The sequence below is a fragment of the Mastigoproctus giganteus genome, chromosome 6, assembly GCF_048544385.1.
Source record: "Mastigoproctus giganteus isolate SK-2022 chromosome 6, ASM4854438v1, whole genome shotgun sequence".
Classification (NCBI taxonomy): Eukaryota; Metazoa; Arthropoda; class Arachnida; order Uropygi; family Thelyphonidae; genus Mastigoproctus; species Mastigoproctus giganteus.
The window spans coordinates 125,129,987-125,135,692 of record NC_143580.1 but is presented as its reverse complement, the minus strand read 5'-3'; positions in this window follow the sequence as shown (position 1 = coordinate 125,135,692).

The following is a 5,706-nucleotide window of genomic DNA, read 5'->3' as shown; positions in this document are numbered from 1 at the left end:
GCTGAATTACATAGTTGAAATAGACAGACAAGAGAAGGACGGATTGTATTTTATACGGACATGCTCGACTTGTTTTCCTCTTCGAAGTAGGAGGGGGGGGACAGAACACATGGTATTCTGTGAATCATTCTTACAGGTTCACATTTTCCGGTCATATGCCACCTTCAGTTTGTTGCTTCGTTGGGCCCGTGCTAAACCAGTGTCTTCCGGCTTGTGAACATGTGATGTGGTAAACCACAGCGAGATTTCTTTGTGGTGGGGCAGTAGCGTGGAGAAACGCTTGATTTCCGGTGTTCGGTTGCTAGAAGTTGTGGAACACTTTATGTAATCTTGAGTTGTGGTTCACTAGGTGACAAAGGGTCAGGTCAGTGTTACTGTGACACTCAAGTGGCTTCTTGTAGACAGAGTTGTGAATAGGTCACCGAGTCGTCATTGTGCATTAATGGAATCAGACAACATCCTTCCTCTAATTTTATACAGGAAGATGTCTCCCGCCCATGTCATCTTAATACTATACGCCCTGTGAAAAATTCCGCTTGGAGAGACAAAAACCAGAACTTCCCAATCAGCGAAAAGTTGATTTTGTAGTGGGAAAAACTCTTTCTCTTCTCAATAAGTAAGCGATGCAATCGTTTGGCAATTGTCATTCTTTTGGATAAAGATATTTTTGGCACGATATTCTGTGGTGTATCCAAGTGGTTTCGTGTGTATTATTCTAATAGTTAATACATCACATTAAACTTTCAAATGCAATATCTATGTTGTCTGTTTTTATACGACCAAAAAGTATAAGATATATAATATACATGTACAATTTTTTTTTACCTGACCCATCATAAACAGCATAACTGTTTATGATGGGTCAGGTTGTTTAGGTTAGCATCAAGCCTCTAAATCGAATGTATTCTTAAGCTGATTTTTTTTTGGATAAAAAATTAAAAACAAAAGGGGAAAATTCCGGGAGAGACTCTACATTTCCATATTTCAGTGGGAAATGAAGGTGGAAATATTTCAGGTGTAATTTTTTTAAACTTAACACAGCTTTAAAGTCTTGAATGAGATTCGAATCAAGAATGACTAATAGAACTGCAGATTGTAAACTTCATTCCAGAAAGACGGAGAAATTTTATTCCACTGCATGCACTTCTTCATGAACATTCCCCCTTCCCCCAAAAAACAGGTCTAGGCATTTAATTCGTGAGCTGTGAGTGTCAGCATATCTGGTTGCTTCCATCTACATAACTGCCCTTTTATGTCCATTGCATCTGTTGGGTAACTTTTTGGATAACTACTGTGTTCTTATTGCTGCAGATTTTCCAGTCGATAGCCACTATTTATAACCCTTGATGTAGTTTGTGACGATACATATGTATCACCTCCGTGCTGCCCTAAGGGATTTTCCACTACACAGGCACTGATTATCGCGCCTCTCGTTTATATTTCATATCCTGCCTTTCCCACAGGAAAGCATTAATGACGACACCGGGTCTACGTAGCTCTGTATATTCATTTCTGTATTTACTAAGTGACCAGCTGCGCTACTGGCTGATGCTTGAAGACTGAGTTGCTTTAGAGATTAGTTTAGCGATAAGGAAGGAATATATATATATAGGTTCCGTTTATATTGCGGCACGACGACTAGGTCAGAGGAATTTAATGAATACAACAATTAACCGTGTCTAGTAGTCACGCTGGTTTAGAACGTTATATTTAGCTATTTTAGAAAGATTTGTCGGGCCATCCCAAATTTCATTTAAATTGGACAAAGATAAATCCGGCAAATATTGTTATTATTTTTTCATACATTACCACATAGACTACCCATATAGCTTATATTGTAGCCGAAGCAACAATATTATGTATAGCTCCGTCTTCCTGACTACGTTCTCCTTCCATCTACTGACAGTTCGCCGAAGCTTCAATGGTTGTACGGTGGCGCTGCCATTCTATAAATTAAATGATCAGAGGGTATTTATTTAAACTACAATTTGACCCATGAAAATTATTTTCTCACTCTGTATTACGACTATGGCGACAATATACGTATTACATGTGCCATACTGTTAGGCCCTCGTGGGGAGCACAGTTGGTAGGCACGCCGCCCTTCCGCCCTTCCCCACACCGGGTGGAAAAGACCTGAGTTCGATGACGGAAGGAAATTTTTATGGGCCTTTCACAACGTGGCTGAGTTAGTCGGTCTCCGGCGAGGTTAGCAAGGTTTTTTTTTTTTTATCCCGGAAACTCGGGTGTTTTGTTTGGCAAACAGAAAATCGACCTCAGAATATACGCAGTTTACAGATAGTGTACACGGAGCAATGTGGCCTTAGTCGCTGATGCTCCTAAAACCCAAAAATAACAATTCATACTGTTAATAATATCTGTTTACATTAGGTTGTAGAATAGGATAATAGACAAAAAAATAATAATTCATTGATACTTAAATATGATCATAAAGATTTCATGCAGAAAGTTGATTTTAACTGTTTGGATAAATCTTGTTTTGATTTTCGAAATGTCATCGAATAGAAGCAAAACATAAGCATAAATGTAATTCAGACATTTTCATTTTATTACCGATGACAACACTGAAGTCTCATACCAGCTGTAACATATGAATATTTCATTATTATTAACCTTGAACAGTTAGGTGTGGCCAGAAGAAGTAATTCACGTGATTGCATTGCAGAATGCAGCGTGACTCTGGAATTAAACTGTATTGGCATCGCTAGCACATCCATTTCTTCACTAATGGGAACCCTATCTTTATTTATTTTTACTAATAAACGTTGCGTGCCATTAAACCGAGACATTCAACTGAGATAGGTGTGTGAGATAAGCGCCAAAACAATCATGTTATGAGGTGTCAGTTATTGGGTCTTTAATTCGTGTGTTCTTCGGTGGGATTTTGTTTGGTGAACCAAAAGCCAAGTTTCCAGGAAGATAAAACCATGCAACCGAGGCTATAGGCAGCAATGTATTGAATTTGTCACTGCGTGTGTTCTTTTAGTCGGTTGCTGTTTGTTGGAAGAAAATCCATAGTTTCCGGCAGAAAAAGCAAGGCGACCCTCGACTGAGACTGATTAACTCACCCACGTTATGATAAAAGTCCATAAAAATTCCTCCCGTCATTGCGGGATTCAAACTCAAGTTTTTTTAGCACGCTGTGGGAGGAGGGTGTTATATTCACTGTGCTACTGCGAGAACTGACACTGATTTAAACGAATCAAGAAATAATTTTAATGCAGAAATTAAACTGCAAATGGCACGGAGGTTCCAACTGAGGATATCTTGGAGCTTTTCCAATGTGAAAATGGCTTACGGGTTTCGGATCCCACAATTCTTGACAGAAAAAAAAATATATAATGGGCTTTTTTTTACACCGAGGTCGAGTTTGGTTTCGGGCGAGGAGAGAGCATGATCGTCACCTTCACAAACCCTTGTTTTTCTTCCGGGAAAACAGGCAAACCGATCACAGAATACACACAGTTTACAAGCTAAATACAAAAATTAAAAAATTTCATCCCCAAACTTTAGTTGTTTTGGCGAAAAAAGAAATAAGAATACCAGTATTGCGACTTCTTGACCTTTGTACTGAATTTTTTAAACTTTTGAAATTAACCCCCCCCCCAAAAAAAAAACCTTACAACCTACTGATGTCATTTGTGTTATACGTAGTATCTCTGCAGAGCTGTTGTTGTTGATAGGTTTTAAGTGCAGTGGCTACTTAAGCCATATTGCACTTCCTCTGCAGAGCCAGTCATGTCTGTGTTTTGTGAGTTTGTGTGTTTAGTATTGTGTTGTGTTTATATAATTGGCCTTTTTAGCAGCCAGTTAGCAGAAATTCACCCCGAAATTCGCTGGCTATATTTCATCCCATGCCAGGCGGATGCAGATTTTCTTCCCTATTAGCGGAAGCTCTATATAGGGCTGCTTCCAGAACTGTGTGAAAGGATGGGCTGATGCCTTTTGAAAGCTTTCGCTTGGCAGGCGTTGAGTACGGAGGATGAGGGAAAGAGAACAATGATGCTTTTAACCAGAAATCACTGCTTGGGTTAAGTTAGGTTAGGTCATGTTAAAAAGCAAAGCAATTAAGGCTGTGATGTGTCAGTAGTCAATATACTCTGCCTGTAAATGCGTGTATTTTTTAGTTTGTTGGATGAAATATCCGAGTTTCCAGGAAGAAAACAATGAAACCCTCGCCTCAGACCGACACTAACTCAGCCACGTTGTGAAAAAAAAGGAAAGAAAGAAAGAAATTCATCAAAATTCCTCTCGTCATTGACAAGATTCGAACTCCGTCTTTTCCATATGGTGGGGGAGGACGGTGATTATAACCACTGTATTACTCACGATGGCAAAATCATTGTAGATGGCAGGCGGTGTAAGCGGGTTCGTATGTCATAAAATTAGTAGACGACAAAACCGTAATAAGAGTGTGGTAGGGGTTTGATTACCAGTTCGATGTTTGCCGAGTCGCGCACGAATTCCAAAAAAAAACTACTTCAGTTGTAAATTAAACTTTTGAGTTCTATTATCTCTTTAGGCACTATACCGTTCATAGGAAATAATGAACGGTAATAAACATACACACAAAATAAATTATGGATGAATTTGAATCCTAGCTCACAAAATGAAATAAGAATGTACAATTCCACATTTCCTTTTTTTCACCTAAAAGTGGTAAAATCATATTTCCCCCATGAATTTCCAGTCTGCGATTCGTACTACTGTATAAAGTGATTGGTTAAATTGGGAAATTTTTGCTTTTGCTATACTCTTAATTTGATTCACTATACGTACATGGCGGATGCCATTTACCCTAGCCAAGAATTACAAATATTTGGTGTTTTGACCATTTGAATTTGTGTCGAAGGAACTAAGGCTTGTCTGTAAGCTGCGTGATCTACTTGCCTATTTGGTGGGATGAATAACATGAGTCACCAGGAAAAAGAAACAAAAAGAAAAAAAAAATTCTCTCGTCCAGACGGAACCTGGGCCTTTTGCACAAGGGTGAAATGAGAGCAATTATATCACTGTGCTAACAGTGATGCGTTTAAATTTTGCCGACGTCATTATTATCCAAAATTATGTGTACTGTAGTGGAAAATTAAAAAAATATATATCTTGAAATACACAGAATTTATAAATTATAATACATTGAAAGGAATATATATGCATTTTTACGTTTGGATAGATCAGTAGATGGCACTGTTAAGAGCCTATTGGATAAAACGATTCGCTGATATAATCACTCTCCTGCGATGGGTAAGGTATGGTCTTAAGAAAATCTTTTTCCTCAAATGGCCAGAACCCGAACTTGGTGAGATTCAAGTGAGTTTTTCTATTTTAGGATCAGTCCAAATACTTTCAAGAGTAAAGTTTTCAGTGCTAGTGTTCGGTGTTTGTAATTATCTTCTCATTATAATGATATGTTAAACCCCCTAGCATTATTGCTGTTATGGGTATTGCAGTAGTCCTATGTAATCCATTTATTTCTATTCACTGATTGCAATAAAGATACATACAGTACTTACCATGTTTTTATAGCTCTGTTTCAAAAAATGAACGAAATAGCTTTTTTCGTTCCGAAGGACGTTCGAATATGGATTTATTATTTAGCCATTTTTCATCTTTTGAAAGGACCAATTACATAATCTTCCTTAGACTTAGAAGTTAATTATGCTCTTTTATTCTGCCTTTTAGAAG